Source organism: Apus apus, chromosome 5 (genome assembly GCF_020740795.1).
Source record: "Apus apus isolate bApuApu2 chromosome 5, bApuApu2.pri.cur, whole genome shotgun sequence".
In the NCBI taxonomy this organism is placed as follows: domain Eukaryota; kingdom Metazoa; phylum Chordata; class Aves; order Apodiformes; family Apodidae; genus Apus; species Apus apus.
Genome location: NC_067286.1, coordinates 30,773,494 through 30,791,672, shown reverse-complemented (window position 1 = coordinate 30,791,672; position 18,179 = coordinate 30,773,494).

Here is an 18,179-nt window from a genome sequence, read left to right as displayed (position 1 = left end):
GCTCATTTGTTTTTCTACTTTATTGTTTCTTTTCTTTTAAGAAATTACTTTGCTTTTCCTTTAATGGAATTTATTGAACTTGCTGGTAACACACAAAGTGTTCACTCTCTGTTTCTCTCCTGAGGAATTATCTCATTTGCTCTCATTTGAAACTGTTGACTCTGAGGGGAGTGTTTACACCCCACGGCGTGCTCACAGTATGGTGTAACCCAGAGCAAAAGGAACAGCGCGGGTTCCTCCTAAGCACAGCCAGAGCTGGCCTCTGCACTGCTCACAAGGTGCTTTGTAAACATTTATTCATTCTTGTACACATACTCCCTTCCCTCCCCCCATCAGGTGAGGAAATATCACTGTCACCATTTCACAGATGGAAGAAGTGAACGCAGATAGGTTTGGTGACTCACCCACAGCCGATGAGGCAGATCTAGAGCTGAGGTGTTAAGTTCTCAGCCACCCAGTTTAACCCACAAGGTCACGTTCCCACCCAGGGCTGACAAAATAAGTAGTGCCAGCTCCATCTACCTGCCACCCACTTGTCCTGTGAAGCAGTAACACTCATCTCCACGTTTGCAGAATGAAATCAGATTGCTGTGGCTTACTCCATGTGATGGTGTCATCAGAGTGCGATATATTATTATGATATCATGGTGTTATTATGCCTGAAACTAACGCAAGGCCACGCACAGAACAGAGGTAGGCAGTTGAAAATCAGCAACCGCATGCTCCTCAACCACATCACACACACACACCCTGAACCAGGGTGTTGGTTGATCCCAGGACTCTGCAAGGATCTGCAAATGATCTGCGTGCTGGGCTTGGGTTCAGTGCTGTCCCACACAGTCCCAGTGCAATGACTGAGGTAGGAAAGATGGCTCCATGAGGCAGTGGAAGGAAAATGTTCACCTCTGCAGTGGAAACGACTCTCAAAGCACATGGTCAGTAGATAAAGATCATGGCCCCAGCTCTCTGGTGAGGCTGCATGTTTTTGAGCTCTGAGCACTTAATGGAAACCAGGCCTCCTACAGGTGGCTCAATACAAGCACTTGGGAAACCAAGCCTTCAGCATCTCATCACAGCTGAATCCAGGGCTGCATGTTGCCATCATTTGCTTCTGCTTTCTTATTTAAAATCCTTGCTGATAGTGTTACCCTCTCCCACACAGAATCAAGAACAACAACAATTAACACCAGCCCCCCTCCCCCTGCTCCTTATCATCTTCGTTTGCCTTTCACACTGTTTACACAGAGCTTGATTTCACTCATGTCCAACTCATCACAGACAACTCAGATTAGTCAGTTCCACTTTCTGAGATGGGCTTGTCTGGCTGGCTGCTGCTCGGGCCCCGCAGGATGCTGCTGCAACCAGCCTCATGCTACTGGAGGGGAGGTTAGCTTTCCCTGGGCCAATCTTAGCTTTCTTTTTGAAATAAAACACTTGATATTTTATTTTTTTGAATATAACCTTTGTAACAGGTCATCCCAATGAAGCTGGTGTTGCTTTTTGCCTTCCTATGTGCAAAACTTGTTTCCATTGCCACAAAGAAGTTTGCAGAAAGACCCTCCTTGGTTTCTGTGGGCTTTGGACCTCTCTCAGGAGCTTCTACTGCACCTGCGGAGAGCAACGGCAAAACGCCCACTAATTTCAAAGTGTGAGAGATTAGGGTCTCAGAAGTACTTGGGAGGGGGAAGGGAATGCTTTTGAGTGCCTGGGCTGTTGAAAGGCCTCCCTACCTACCTTCTACCACAGTGTGTGGTTTTGGGGAGCACTGGGACTTTACAGTTGTAGGGAAATAGAGAGAAGGAGAGTCTTGAGCATCTAGAAGGAAGATGGTTTGCTCTTCTTCCTCTGACTCTCCTTTAGGGGCTAGATGTCACACAAACTGTTCCAGAGACCTGCGTTGTAGAGTCACACCACCACCACTCTGGGCAGTTGTCTCTGGAGTTGAGATTTCCTTTCCTTGCTGAGGCTTAGACAGGGGTTTTCAGGATGTGGAGAAAGGCAGGGTAGCCAGCACTGTGACCACTGGCAGGAGAGCATGGGCTGGTGTATGGAAGAGCCTTGAGTCAGCACTTTTTGTCCGCAGAAACAGAAGACCCTCTGTTGTTGAACCGGCAGAGAGTTAATCTTGTAGTTAAATTATTACTGGGCTCTACCTGCTCTTCCACTGGGCAAGGGGCAAGGGGCTTAGTAGGTCAACAGCCCAGTACCAGACAGCAACTAAAGGGACCCAGTCAAGGCCCAGAATTTGACCTGTGCCTCCTTGGCTAGATCCTTTTCCACAGTTCATGTAATTCTTTTATAGTCCTTGTTCATGCTTCAGTGTGTTTTGTGCTAAAGAGAACAAAGTAAAAACCCTGCAGAGAAGGACGCCCAGGCCAAAACTAGGTATGTATTGCAGGCTTCATCAACTGTCCTGCAGTAACTCAGGGGTGCACAGTGTGCTTCTGAGGGCAGCTGTGGGAAACAGCATGGCTGGCTGCTAAATGAAAGTTGAGTCCTTAGAGCATTGCAAAATACAGTGCCTAAATTTCAGGACTCCCTGATAGGGAAGACAGCTGTGGAAGCTGTGAGAGACAAATAAAACAACTAGTTGAGAAGGAGTCACAAATTCAGGGCAAACGCCCAGGCAATACCCCGCCTTCTTCTCATAAGAGGCGTATAACCAACACCCCGTGGTACTAGTAATCAGAGCCCTGGGTAGCACAGTGGCTTGTTTGGGAGGCATTGGCACTGTGCCTACTCTAGCCAGAGACCTCTGCTCCCAGACCTAAGCCATCAAGACTGCAAGTTACAGTTCTGCAGACCAAAAGCTTTCTAAATGGGAACTGGGAGCGATCCTCACTATCTCTATGGGCTCCAGCTCAGCAATGTGTGCTACACCCTTTCATCTAAATGCAGAATTAGCTCTGAAATGAATGATAAGACTTTAAATGCCGTCACACAGCTAATTTATTTCCCCACTGTCCCAAGTGCTTCCCAGGTGCTGAAAAGCTTAGCTGCCAAAATCTCCATAGCCTCTGCTGAAAACCTCAGTGACACAGCCCTGCATTGCATCATCTTTCCCATTCGTGCAGGCCCTGAGTGCTCTCAGCCATTAACCTGCTCAGCCTCAGAGCCTCCAGCAGTGGTGGGGGAGCCACTCTTCTCCTGACACAGGTGGGGAGACCAGAGGTCCTGTGAGGAGATGTGACTTTTCCCTGCTCATGGGGGAAGCAGGCGCTGGAGCACCACCATCAGCTGATACCTCCTGTCTTTCGTGTGTGTCTTCCCCTCCTCAGCAACATGCTTTGCCTTGATGTCAGTGGAGTTACACAATAAAAACCAGGCGTGACCTCAACTACAGCACATTGGTTGTGCTGAAGGCACAAGGTCAGCCCACCCTTGGGAAGAAGAGGGAGGACACATATATATATACATGCACACATGAGGACACCTCGGTGTCTGTGTATAAACACACAAGTACACACCAAGCTTCCATTTGGAGATGTGCCCCACATGGCACGTGTCTGCTCGGGCAGCAAAACATCACTGTCCCAGTTCCTGCAGCAGAATTGTTTTTGTTTTTCTCTCTTGAGTTCTGGAGTTACTTCTGGTTTGCAAAAATAGCACCGCTTGAGGCAGCCTTCCTGATAGGTGGAAAAGTTTCCCCTTGAGAAGGAACTGGTGGAAATCCCCTCTCTTGAGACATTTTTAACTTTGCCAGAAAATGCACAATGGGAGTGACTGCTTTAACTAGAGAGCTGACTGGGATGAGCTAATGGGTTTTTCCATCTGTGGTGTCTAGTTCCAGGGATTTCCATGAATTGCTCTCAGGACAGAAGAAGGCAACAGATTGCAACTGTGGGATCTGCTGTTTCAGCTTCATGGACACGTCATTCCCTCAGGACACCCAGTGACCTGGTTAATCTAGTTCTTTGCTTCTGACTTCTCCTCGTAAATGATTTATCAACTGGCGTGGATCCCTGTTTGCTTAAGGAGGCGTGTGACGACCTCTAGCAGAGCAACTGCACAAAGCCAGGGCCTGCCTTTGGCACCCGCTGCTGGTCCCAGCTCCTGACCCTTGGCACAGGGAGCAGGAGGACGGGGCTCCAGCTGAGCCCACTGGCATGGGCTGACACAGGAGACTGTGGGCAGTGTTTTCACAGCTCTGTGGAGAGCCCTGGTGACTAAGCCATCAGCTTGTCAGCGAGGGTGTTTGCAGGCCTGCCTCGGCCTGCCCTGACCCCCACAACACGGAGGTCCTGGCTGAGTTGCTGGCTGCCCTGTTTGCTATATACAGGCTGTGGGGTACAACCCATCAGCTGTGCCAGAGCCAGCCTTCAGGCCCATGTGCTTGAGAGAAAAAATAACATTAACATCCACCACCTTGCCCATCCTCACAAAAAAGCATCGGTGGTAATGACACCTGTGTCTAAACCCAGTGCAGCTCTTGAGGTCTTTGCCATGCACACGCATAGGTCAATACACATGCTGCCACACACAAAAACACTGTAGCTAAAGATGGTACAAACATCATCTCAGGCACTCAAGCCTGAGAGGTTGAGGGATGACCCTGCAAGCTTTCCACCCTGCCTTTGTATGTGAGGGTAAAGGATGATGGAAAGAGATCAGATAGCACAAATTGGGCACCCCCCTTAAAGAATTGTCTATGGGCAACTCCCTGCCTTCCCACCAGGCAAGTTATTGCAGCTTCCTGCTCTGATTGTTTCAAATCCGGTTATCTTGAGTTATGCCTGTTCTGGCAAATATGGTGCAGCAGAGGGGAGGTCCTGTATGCATGCCACAGATCACAGATTAGCATGGGAGGAATAGCTCATGTGAGCTGCTTGGGGCAGGTATTGGGAAGCTTACAGCAGAGCTGTGTAACAATTAGAAATATAAAACTGTTTAACAAAATCTTCATTTTGGAAGATACAGGGCCATGCTGAATTTCCAGATGGCTGGAGGCTGTTTCATAGGGGCAGCACCCAGCAGTAAGGGAAGCTGAGGAAGCCCACTCCAGCACCGGCCCAGACATTCCCGCTCCCAAGAAGCAAGGTGTCACACCACCCAAGGGCCACACATCATCAAGGAGGACTAGCTCAGGCTGCAGTGAAGAACCTGCAACCACACGTAGGCAGAAGCATGGGGTGTGTTTTCTTCTCACATAAGGGTGGATCTGGAGTAGCTTTCAGCTTCCTGGGACTTGAGAAGTGGTTTTGTTCATAGGACAAGAGGACGGAAGGTGCAGCTCCTGTTCCCTTTTTTTGGGGCACACCACGAGCTTCCTTTCCTCCTGCCTCAACAGGAACCTCTGTGTTTAGGCACCACATGCTCCCACTCTGCACCTCGTACAGCAGATCAACATCACAGAGGGACAGACAGCTGCTGGGATGTGTGAAGGATTATCACACCTCACTAGGAGCAACCATAGCTACCAGTGGCTCAGAAACCAAAACCACATCCCCAAGAATGTATACAGTCTATGCTGAGCCCACACATCCTATGATACCCCAGTCATAGTTACAGAGCAGAGAGGCAGGAGAGGAAAAGAAAGGAAAGGCAGCGAGTTATCCCAAAATCATATTTCCAACTTTTTAATATGGGTGGATGTATTTTAGATACAATCTTCAATGTGAATTCCCAAGTGCTGGCAGATTTATATATGGTAACTCAGGGTTCAGGCTTAATTTCAAGCCCTTACTCACTGCATGTTCATACCACCTCTTCCATACACAGTCTTGCTCTCCATACAGCAGAGTCTGGCCCTTGTAGAAACTATGTTCTTAAGCAGCAGCACAAGTACTCCTGGCTCAAACCTCTTGGCTTTGAAAAGTCAAAAGACATTTACTGAGGACAGTACAGATAGAGAGTGATGCAAGTGCAAAACTTCCCAAAAGCATTCCCTTGTCCCTGAAAAATAGCATTGTGTTTTCTCATTGACTGCTTTTGCAGCAGGTGCACACACAGATTTAGCAATGGCACATTAAAAAGAGCACCCAGAAACTCTGTGGCAGAGCCAGGACTGGAATCTGCTTCCTTTCATCTCCAGTCTCCTACACTGGGGGAGAGATTGTGGTCCAGGCCACACAAAGCCATTTTCTGGTCCCCTCTCTGTCTACCCCAAAGAGGTCTGAATTTGCATTTTTGACCACAGCCAAACATAGATATTTTCATAGAGCTGCTCACACAGAAACCATTTTATTGAGCTGTTCTGGTTTTTGGTCTGCTAAAATCACCCATCTGGCAGAGGTTTAGCACTAAGCAGCAAGAAGTCACATACCTCTCAGTTGGGTCTTACCATAAGAGATCCTACCAGGATGCTCCAGTCAAGGCTACAGCTGCCTGCTTTATAGTCAAGGCATCCTCCTTTACCACCACTGTTCTGGGAACACTGGCTCAGAATTGGGAGGCAGCTGCTTCCAGTGTCTTATCCAGGTCCACTGCTGATGAGGTTCACATTAAATCTACTGGAAAGATCCAACAGGATTGCATGCAGAAGGGTACAGTTATGGCTTAATAGAAGTTAAGAAGGTGCAATATCTGTGGCTTGCTCTGCTTCAAGGCTCATCACTTGTAGCGGGCACTGGCACAACAGAATTACACACTGAGAGGACGTTCTTCCTATCTTAATATCACCTCCCCAAACTATCAATTAAAAAAAAAAAAAGTAACATTTCTATACCCTGTGGATGGCATCTTCCTTATTTGTGTACTTTGTCCATGCTTCCCACAAGTCGTCTAGGGAGGAGTATTGCAAGTATTGAGGCACTTAAATATGCGGGCAGACTGCCTAAGTGGATTTCAAAAGGGAATTGCTCCTGCTGCCTTTTGATTTCAATGTAGGCTGGACATGTAAAACCCATTTTACATCTATAGGTCCCAAACACCTTTAAAGTCTGGTCGACAGCATCTTAAGACTATGGCACTCAGCTCTCAAGTTGTTGCGAGGATGGAAGAAGTAATGACTAGGAGTTCTCAGGAAATACAGAAGGGGGCTCATCTAAGTAACTGCTAAGTCAATTATAAAGACAGTCTATTAATACTTTTTGCTAATAGACAGCTTAGATAGATTCTCATGATTCTCACTGCCAGGATCTCCATTCACACAAGGAAATATTCATGACCCTTGTCCCTCAGAAAGCTGGTTTATCTCCTTTAAAATAGAGAGAGCATGAAAATATCTATCAACATTAGGGACATTAACTCTCCCTTTTTGTCCCCATGCTTAAAAAAGAAAAGAAGCTTCAAACCTTAAAGTGGAAAGTGAATCACACAAAGTGGCTGTGGATGGGGAGCCATTAAATGCCTGGCTGCATTTTTTTATTGAAACAATAAAGCACTTTACCATACAAATAGCTTTGGCAAATATCCCTAAAGGTCAACTACAGCAGCAAAGCCTTTGACTCTCCTGAGCACTCTGGAGGCACTGGCTCTCACCCCAGGAGAGCTGCTGGTGCTTCAGGCAAAGCAGGCCTGAGGCTGAAAGGAGCGACCCCATCTCTGCTTTGATTTCCATGAAACTTCAGAAATGTCAGGGTCAACTCCCAGGTAACAATTCCTGGTCCATTTGCCCAGAGGGGGGCAAATCCATAGTCCTTATTTTGAGCAAGTAGCGACAAAAAACCCAAATGTAGTTTGTTTGCAACGCAGTCCTAAGTGCCCATGGGCTTTGGTCTGAACAACTAAAGCCTGAGGCCTGTCTTTGTGTCCTATTTTCCAAAGGAGAGCTGCTTTGCTGTGTTGTTCAGCATTTTGGTGTGTGAGCAATAGGGCTGCCATCTAGAGGCCAAAGGGACTTTCCAGCACATTCCCTGGGACAGGAATAGCATTGGCAGTAATCTGCTCCTCTTGCTACCTCCTTATAGCAGATTTCTCTTTTCTAAATAAACTGCTATAGTACAAAGCACTTATCCATCCACATTTCTCATTGCATGTCCTACCTAATAAATCCAGCTCAAGAATAGGCTATACAGGTGATTAATGTATCTGCCATAGGGATGAAGGACAGTATGGAACAAGAGATACAAAGCAGAGCCTCACAGAGATATCTGAGGGGCTCTGGGGAGCTCTAGGCTTCTAGAAGTGGTATTAAATATGTGTTTTTTAAAGAGTTATAGCACAGAGACTCAAGGATGGGATGGGGCTTTGTGTTGCAGCCTTAGACATATCAAGCTCTACAGCCACAGAGTGAGCATGGTTTTCATCTGTTCATCCCATTGCTACTCCTCACTACTGCCCAGTTTGGGAAGAGTTTGCTGTGGAAATGCCCCAGAACTGCCTCTATTTTGGCTCCAAAAGTGCTTTTTTACCAACCCTATAGCAATCTTACTCCTCTCTGACCACAAGCAGGAGGACCTGGTCTGCTGAGACCAGCAGAAAGCTATGGCTACCCAGGTTCCCAACCTGTCCCTGAAATGAATACTGCAAGTCAAACTGATCAAAAACCCTAGCAACTGGAACCAGTCTCAAACTTGTCTTGGTGGTTGCAGCCTGTATAGAAATGTCACATCACAGCTCACGCTCTTTTCTCGTGACAGCTCCTCTGTCTAGTTGCCTCATCTTCTCTCTAGTCTGGTTTAGCAATAGCCTCTCTCTATATGTTTCCCTACAGCAGGTGTAGGAGTCTTTTAATACTGATATGCTAAAAGGAACCAGGCAGAGGACGTTCATGGCAACCTATTGCTCTCCACAATGCCCCATGCTAATTTGTGGTGTTAAACCCTTCTACCTCCCATACACCAGGAGCAGCTGAGCAGGTTGAAGTGGAGCAGGAAAGTGAGGGTTGCATGGTGATACTCTGGCCTTGCAGCTGGAGAGCCCCAATCAATGCCTTTGCAAAGGACTTCGGTTTTGCTTGCACACTGCCTGGCCTGTGCCCTGCACCCGCTGCGTTGCAAAATCCCCCATTGATGTGACTAAGAGTCACGCTCTGCAGCCTCAGCTTCGGTTTCTAACTCCTGAGCCCTGAAATGGAGACAGGGAAGTGTCAAATGCTTTCTGTTCTCCTTACCTAGGACTGTCTGACCATGGGTGCTTTTGAGTCCAAGGGGCTGGAGGGACCTTTCAGTCAATACTGCCACGTGAATGGCTAAATAAAAACAGATCTGAACTCTCTCAGCTCTGCTGACATCAAGGAAAGGGGAAGCGGCCGTTGACTCCAGCAAGCGCTAGCAGAGTTCTGCAAGAGGTGGCTAAAAATAGGGCTGCACCCTGCAACACTTCCGTCCTGCCTGTGACACACTCGCAGCTTTCACATCCCATCAGCCTCGCTGTTTCCTTGTGGGGGGCTTGCCTCACGGCCCAGCGTCACTGCGCAGCCCTTCCTGCCGGCGGACAGCCAGCCTCAGCAGCTCCCTCCCACCCTGGAGACAGCCCCTGTTGTCAGCTTCCCCTGCCCTCTTTACGTGTTCTATGGTGGCAAATGAGAAGTGGGGCAAGTCCCCAGTGACGGTCTCACCCTAAGAAGACATTAAAAGTCCCAGAGATGCTGATGACTAGAAAAGATTTCCACAGTTGAGGGTTTTCTGAGAAAATTAAATTGTGGAAAGTGTTTGAATACCCTGGAATAACATTTCCAGACGCTGCCTTTGAATTTTGGTGCTTATTGTTGGAGTTCAAAATGCCTGAACCTGCTTCTTAGAGTAAAAGGGAAAACAAATGAACCCAGGACATAGAGGAGAGGATGTAAAGGAGAACTCTTCTGTGTGCTCTGAAGCTCAGGGCTGAGATGCCCTTGCTCCTGGAGTCAGGGAGGTGGCTGTTCGCAGGCTAGTGATCTTTCATGGATGATGACACATGGAAGATGGAGGTCTATGAGCAATGTACTGTAGGAAGAGCAAGAGCATTGCCAGTTCTGCCAGTGCTGTTGGTGAGAACAGAGCTCAGAGTAGATGGTCTTCACTGTTATGCTGAGGAGAAAGGAACAAAGTCTGTTAACCCAGGTGAAATGCAGACTGTTGAAAGTGGCCTGTGCTGTTTGTCCAAGGTTTTCCAAATCCTGGGAAAGTAATGCCCATGGGAAGCTGGGCTGACTGGAAGCTCATTAGCATTTTGGTCTTCCCTACTCTTCAGTCCAGCAGGTACAAGGAAAGGCAAGACAGCACATGCTGGACTTCCGGTTAAGACATACAGTATCAGGGAAATCCAAGACCAGGGATTTGTCTTCTCCTCTGGACCACAAGATTATTAAGCAGCTTACCACCTTGTTGCCACGCTGCAGGAGCAGGGGTCCAGGCCATTTGGGAGCTGATCAATTCCTCCAGAAGCTTAGAGTCTGGCTGTTACGGCCTCAAGCTCCCAAGCAGAGAGACCTGGTCTTGAAAAAGAATCCTTATTCTGCTCCAAGGTACCAGGGGTGATCAAGAAAACCAACTGAGTCCCCTTGCTGTAAAAGGACTGAACATGAGGAAGAACTGGGCCCCTTTACTGGGAGTGGGGGATTCTGTCTTGGGGTAGCCTCTGTGGAGCCCTGACCTTGGCAGAAAGCTGGAGTGTGGAGAGGCTGCCCTGACTTGGTCAGGTCCAGAGGTCTCTGGAGCAGATCATGGAAAGACACAGCTGGGAGAAGAAACCCCATCCAGCCTGCAGGACAACCTCCAAGGAATAATAGCCCTGTTAGGAGAGGCCTGCTTCAGGGCACTGCATGGTAAAACAGCAGAAAAGCATTCCACTCAGAAGTCACGCCCAGTCAGCAAGAAATTTTCTCCAGACCAAGCCAAAAGCTATTTCCTGAAGCCTCTTTGTCACCAGACTCCTTTGGTGGAGTGGCAATGGTCACCGTATACCTAATGCTGGCTATAAACAGGCCCATGGCAGAAGGGTAGAGCCCCAGTTCTGGGTATCTCCTGTGGGTACACGTGTGCATGTGTGGAGGATGCTGGGGGTGGGGACGGCTAGTTCTGCAGCAGACTGTTTTACATCTCTCAGTCTAGTGCAGAAGACAAGCACTTGTAAGCTCTTGCTGCTTTTAAGCCTTGCTAACCACTCTCCTCTCATGACTGGGCTGTGAAGGTTTCCTGGGTGGTTGGTTTGTGGTTTTTACCATTGCAATTTAGTATCTGGATCTTAATTCAAACTCTTCATCCCTCTCCCCTGCCCCACCAGTGGTCACAAAGGTGGGCAGCTGGGGCCCTTGGTGAAGCTGTGCCTCTGTGTCCTTCAGAAGCTGTTGTTGGGATCTGGGGAGCTACGCTGGGCCTGCAGCTGGGCTGGAGAAGCAGGTCCACAGTCCTTTGGGTCCTCATGGTGGTTTTTGTGACAGAGGGACTTCCAAGTGCTTAAGGCAGTGCCAGAAAGTCAGAGGGATGGAGACACCAAGTTTCTGCACACACAGATGTGGCTTCCAGCAGGTTCTTTGAGAGCTGCACATGGCTCAGCTCCTTGGTTAATTTTGGAGCCGTCCCCCACCCCCAGCTCCCACACCTCATCCTGCCGCTCCCCAGGCAGGTGAGCATGCCGGAAACCGCATGAGGGGTGGAAGGCGCGCTCTAGTCAGGGGTATTGTTATGTTTGTGTCTGCATGTGTTGTTTCCCCCCCACCCCCCACAAAAGCAATAGTTTGGGTCAGCAGGGCTATTTTAAGACGGATTTTGCACGTATCTTCTAGAAAGGGAGTTTCCTTGAGGCAGTCTTACAGCACCATCTGGTGGGGTCGCAGCCAACCTCCCGCAGGACAGGGGCTGCACCTCAGCAAATGGCGCTAGGAAGGGGCTGCGCGGAGCGCACGGCAGGGCGGCTGCAGGAGGGGCCGGGCGCTGCCTGCCTGCTCCGGGCAGGCACCTCGATCAGAGCACAGCTGAGTTTTTGTCCGTCTTCACGGAGCACTGGTCTTGGCAAGAGCTCTCAGAGAGCTAAATGCTCTTTGAAAGCATAACCTGCTGTCATGCTGTGAAGCCTCCCAGCTCGTTTTCTTCACAGGGTTTGTAAGATAATGAGGTGTGCTCAAGCTTCCCTCTGGGAGGACTGCATTGCAGCCGATGCTCTGGTACTCCAAGATCTAACTGTCTACCTACTGGACAAACCCCATGGTTAGGTAAACCGCACCATCATGGTGAAGAAGCATGTGGAGCAGCTCCAACACGGCACTGGCTGCTACGTAACACCACAACTTCTTCCCTGTGAGCACAAACCACTCTCACCACACTATTTTTCCACATGCAGCTATGACTGTTGCTCAGGTAGTATACAGGGTAGGAAAGTGCACGGTGCAGGTTCAGGCAGTCTTGGCTAAGCTAAGGAGATTCACTCATAGTTTGCAAGGTGTTTGCTGAGAGAGCTGGCATCTCAAAAGTTAAATACTGAGTATCATCCATTTGCACTGGGAAATACAGCATAGTGTGATTGTTTTGGTGTTCAAGGGTAACAGATATGAGCTATTGAAACAAAATCTGTTCATGAGAGTATGTACAATGAGCAAGTGTGGATTTTAGACCATCCAAGTTCCAGAACTGGGAGAAAGTAAAGCAAACTGAAGGAGATGGAGGGCAAGTGTGGGCAGAAAGCTTGCTGTAGGCATTTTGCTAAACCTGGAAGATGAGTGTACATGATCAGCAGTACAGATCACTGCCCTCATACAGTGCTAGAAATAAGCTGTGGCAATTTGAAGGAAAAGAATGAGGAAGCTTTTTAAACTTATAAGAAAACTTTTTTTTTTGAGCACATCACTTTTCTGTTTGGCATTCACAGGGACTGACAGTGATGCAGAGAACATGACAGCGGCCGTATGTGTGAGAAACACATGCTTGATGGCACTTTTTGTTAAAGATTCAGAGCGATCTGAAGCTTTACTGGGAAAAAGACATAGGAAGGAACAAAGCCAACCAAACCCAATGCTTCAGGCTGAAGCACTACATATTATATTTAACTCCAGCTCTGCTAAATTCCATCTTTAGCTAGGAACATGGAAGGTCTAGGCTGTATAGAGAACCATTGATACTGATTCTCTGGTGGTCAGTACCAGCAAAAGGACAGATTGTCCATGACTTAGGCAGGCACAGCCCACTACCCCTTTTGGAGAGCTCTGGCTGGTGGTTGGAATGCTCCTGGCCTGGGATCTTGATGTCCTGAGGCACTTAGGAAAATCCCAAACAGGAGTCACGGTGGTGTGTATACCCTAGACCCACAGTCCCATGCCCTGAGTTTGGGGAATAATTCTTTCACCTGTAGATGTGAAACACAAAGATTTCATCCAGTTTCCTTTCTTCCCCTGTATAAAATATATACTTACTTCACTTTCCTATCATTGCAGTGCCAGCATCTGCTGCAACATCTCCATCCTACCCCAACTAAAATCCAGGCCAAATTTTAACAACAGTTTGGGGTATCTCTGTTTTCAAGGCTCTACAGTGGGAGCATTTTCAGATTTTAATGACTTCAGCTATACTAGCTGGTGCTCCCTTTAAAAGTGTGACCTGCTACATCTTACCTCTATGAACCACAGTGTAATATCCATGGGCATGGACACAAGGAGAAATCAATTGCCTTAGAATGTCAGAGAGCTGGCAAAATCCAGCATGTATGTAGGATCCTGTTGAACCTGATCTGAGGGTCTCCAGTGATGTATCACACCTACATACACAAATACAGAGCAGTTCTTGGTCTGAACTGAAACATCTGCTCTAAGCATATTGATCTGGATCTTTCCAGCTCAACCAGCCACTGCTAAATGTCCACACAGTGCAAGGGTTTTCTAGAGCAGAAAAGAGACCAGGGGGATAAAACACTCATCGTGGTTACAGGAAGAAGCCATCACATAACACAAAAGTATCACTCATTACCTCTGAATCTCTTTTATTTTAAACCCTTTGTTAATCCTGAAGAGCGGGTTTTACCATACACTCCTCTCCAGCATCACTCCCTCTGGTCCTAGGCCCGGCAAATCAATAGCAGTGATTGTCCTTTGACCATCTTGAGACTACCCAGACACACAGAGTCGCCAGTAGCTAGTATTTCACTACGGCATATCATTTGACCTTGTTTCCAACCCGTGTTCTCGGCCTGTTAACCCTTGCGCTTTCCTCTTGGTGCCGACTCTACCCAATTGCTCTCTTATGTGGAGTCAGTGTTTCTGCTGTGTTCCTCCTTTAAGGTGTCAAGCACAGAGCACTCTGCTTATGGTGCTCCCCCTTTGCCCGGCGTAACTGTTAGCTCATCAGCGTTATTGTCCTAGTAAATCACCCCCAGGGTGAAAGGCTAACAACTCTCTTGCAGGTTTGCAAAGAGAGGGGGTGGGGGGGTTAGTGATTGCAAGGCTGGTAAAATGGGAAACAATGCCCTCAGGCACTGTACACACAGAGCATTTAGTCTTCTGGCGAACAGTGGCTAAGGGGAGGAATGAAAGAAACAGACTGGAAATTACACGCTTCCAAAACCCTTTCAAGAAAAGTAAAGCCACTCAGGAATTGCACGGCATTCAGCTCTGATTAGGGTGCAGCTGGAGCAAGAGGCAGAGCAGAGAACTTCCCACCTCGGAACTCATCCTCCTTGACCCTCACTGCTAGAGCAATGGCAGAGCTCCGCATGTACAGATCCCGGGGATTTCTTCCTACTCGGATGCACTCTGTTGCTTCACCTCCTCTTTGAAGGAGAAGCACTTTTTCTTTCCGGAGAGGAACCAAATCCTTTCCCAGCCCTTTTCATGGCTCCACAGGCAGCGGCAGAGATACAGCCACTAGGTGGCACGAATCGGCGCTGAAGCTGTTCCGTGAGGACCCCCGTCCTCCTCCTGATCTACTTGGTTTGCAGAGGTGTGATGTGACCAAGTAAAGTTTATCTTCATAGACTGCTGAGATACCCCCTAGATGAAGAGCCCTGTGTTAAATTGACAAACACGTAATTAACAATAAAGATGTGCCGTAAACATCACAGAAAATTCACTCATACAACTAATCGCAGTGCTCAACTTCCAGCTGTGCTCTGTGCTGCAAGCAGTTGCATGCTACAGCATAAGGATGCCTCTGGAAGGAAAACGCCCTGTTGAAAGAGAAGCACAAGAAATCCTGGACAGAAGGGGAATAATGGAGACCACATGGAGGACAGAATGGGAGGATAACGTTAGGAAAAACAGGATACTTGTGAGTGTGAGGGAGGCAAACAGAAGGATCTCATCAATTATACCCCAGGTCATAATTCCACTTCCTCCCTCACAGAAGACTGGAGAAAGCAGTATTGCAGCAGACCTGAAGTACCCACTCTGTGTGATGTAATTGAATTGGTTTCTGGAGGATCAGATGAGCATCAGAGCTGGCACAAGACAAGGGGCAGGCACAGGACTGGTAGTTTGTCTTGCCAGCAGCAAGCTGCTAGATCATCCTAGCTGTATTGCACAACTGCACCTCCAAGATGCAAGTGAAACCTTTGAATCTAATATAAGTTTAACATTTGTATTGTCTTATGTCACACCTCCATTTGCTGACGAGAAATCTGTGAAAACTTCAGGTTAGCAGAATGAGGGTAGGAGAAATGACAGATTTACTCATAGATGCATCATGATTTGAGAGCTTTATTCCTTTCAGCTTTGCAGGGCTGGGAGCAGCAGCTTTTTTTGCCAGTTGGAAGGGATGATTCCCAGCTTTCTCATGGAAAGTGTCAAATGCTGGAACATGCTGCCTGTAAAAGCTAGAAGTCTAACACATTAGTCTATTTACAGTTGTTTTCAAGTGGAGCTTACATTCTTGTGCTCTGTAAAGTTGGAACTAAGGCACCTGATATGGATAAATAATTTGTTCCAGTGCAGTCTAAAAATGTTCTATTTTTAAAATAATCTGGTTTCTGAAATACATTAATAGATCAGCCAAGTTTCAGACTACAATGTGTTCCCTAAAAAGTCTACCAAGCAAGTCTGTGGTTACCAATCGAGATGCCTACCTGACTTGTAGGTACTGTCTTCTCACAGAACACAAATACAACTTTAATTTTCTTTAGACCTTTTACTCTTCATTGGAACACCAAATATTTTTTAAGGGAAACAAACAAGCACATGTTCCCCAATTTGTTCAAGATCACCTGCTGGAGGAAACCTCTACTTTTGAACTGCTGTAATGAGGATAATGGTTTGTGTTCACTTCTGTGGTCTACCTACACCAGTCTTTGATGCTGGAACTGCCACCTGTCAAAACTCATCCCTTCACAGCTTCTATCTACTCCACTCCCTCTTCCCTTTCAGGACTTTTCTACACTTGCTGACCACCAGGATGCTGAACTGTCTTTTTTAACTCCTCTGCACCAACTCATATGCCCTAAAACTACGAATTCCAGATTGGGTTTGCTCCAACTTGGAAGTCAGACATGAACAGCTTAGAGTGGCACAGTCAGTTATCCTTTATCAAAGCAATTAATTAAGTGTACATAGTTGTAGCTCATTTTACACATCAGGGGTAAGGTAAAAATTTCAACCTCCAAGAAAAAAATGGAGCTTTCATTTCCACCTCTACTGTGTGCCCAACAGGCCTGTGCTGCTCTGAAACCTGCTCAAAATTGTTCAGACTTCCCAATATGATCTTTTTGAGGATTGGCTTGAGGTTTTTTTTTCAGTTGGTTGCTATTCATAGACCGTCCTCTATTAAGAAAAAAGAAAAAAAAATAACAAGGTGACACAGCAGGAAATGGGGGCAGGGAGCAGATCAGGGCACCTTTCCTCCTTCTCCCTAACATATATTTTAATGGCTTAGGCTTTCTTGACATGGAAAAAAGTAACATGCACAAAAAGAAGAAAATTAGCCTCCAAAATCCATTCTTTTTCCATATTAAATTATTAATATACCAAAAAAAGTAAATTAGAGCTGCATAACCAGGGACTTAAATCTCTCAAGAAAACAATTTTTAGCTGCTAAGCATTCCTATCCTTACCCTTCCAATAAACATTGAGAAAGCTGCCAAGTTCGTATCTACCATAAACAAATCTTTCCCCAGAGAAAGATCAGATTTAATATTCTAAGTGTTTCAAAACCTGACCCTTTCCTCACCTAAACACATTTGTATATCCTAGGGGAACAAAGAGCCACTGCTTGCCACCTTGAAAAGCATGTAAAAAAAATTAGTGACAGGTCTATTTCCATCGTGTCACACTGCATTAGTAATGCCACCCTGCAATCTGTGGTCCTTAGTTACCTGTTGCTACATTTAGAAACCAGCACTAGTTAACTTGGATGCAGCTGTATTGGCAAAGATGTTTAAATGGCTACTATGCCAGTACAGAAAAGAAATACTGTCATAGATGTTTATATGCTAAACTACTATCAGTTCAATCATACAATTTAAAATAAATTAAAAAAAAAAAAAAAGTACTTCTAACCAGTACTGATAGCCACACAAATCTGTGGGTAGACAAGGCTTTAGGTTCAGAAATAAGCTGCATGTATTTATGGTTGCAATCTTGATGATGATTATAAACTTGCTTATAACCTCAAGGTATTTTGGGGAGAAAGGAAGGGGAGGCGGGTTCTTTGGTCTATATTAATCTTACTGTTGCCACTGCTGACTGAATCAACAGAAAATTATGGAAGGGAAATTACATTGTACAATGAAGAATCAAGAATAACATTCACAAGATCTACATTAGCTCAATATTTAAACAATTTGCAAGGTAAACACACTGTGGTCAGAAGCATCCAAGGTCTCCACTATAGCACTTGCCAATCTCAAAGGTCCCAGGCTACACAGAGAACATTTTTAGTTTTTTCAGCAGCATCAGGAATTTACCAAAGCAAGGGATGCTGACGTGTAACACAGCTGAGGATACCCCACCTTTCCCAACAGTCACGTCTAGTAAGATTCCTCTGCAAAGTGATTTCTATTTGTTCCTTATGTCCTTTCTCAACTGCTAGCACATTCACATTGCATCAGGCCAAACATGCAAAGAACATTAGCAGTAACTTGTTGTAAAAAGGGTGTCAGCCTTGCAGCCCAAGATGCACAGAAGTACTGTAGACAATAGAAGAGTCTCTGGAACGGTACTTCTACAGTGACGAGTGATTTTACCTATGGGAAGATTCCATTGCCTATGGACATTCAGTTGTGGGTTCCTCTGTTGAACTGGTGGAGAAGGAAGTGTTGCAAACATCTATCTGCAAGAACTGCGGAGACACTACCATCTGCCATCCATGCGAGCAGCCACTGATGGCCACGGCAGTGAAATCCTATCCTGTCCTCCTATCAGTCAGCACCTGGTTACTTACATAGAACTGGTTTCTAGTTTACAT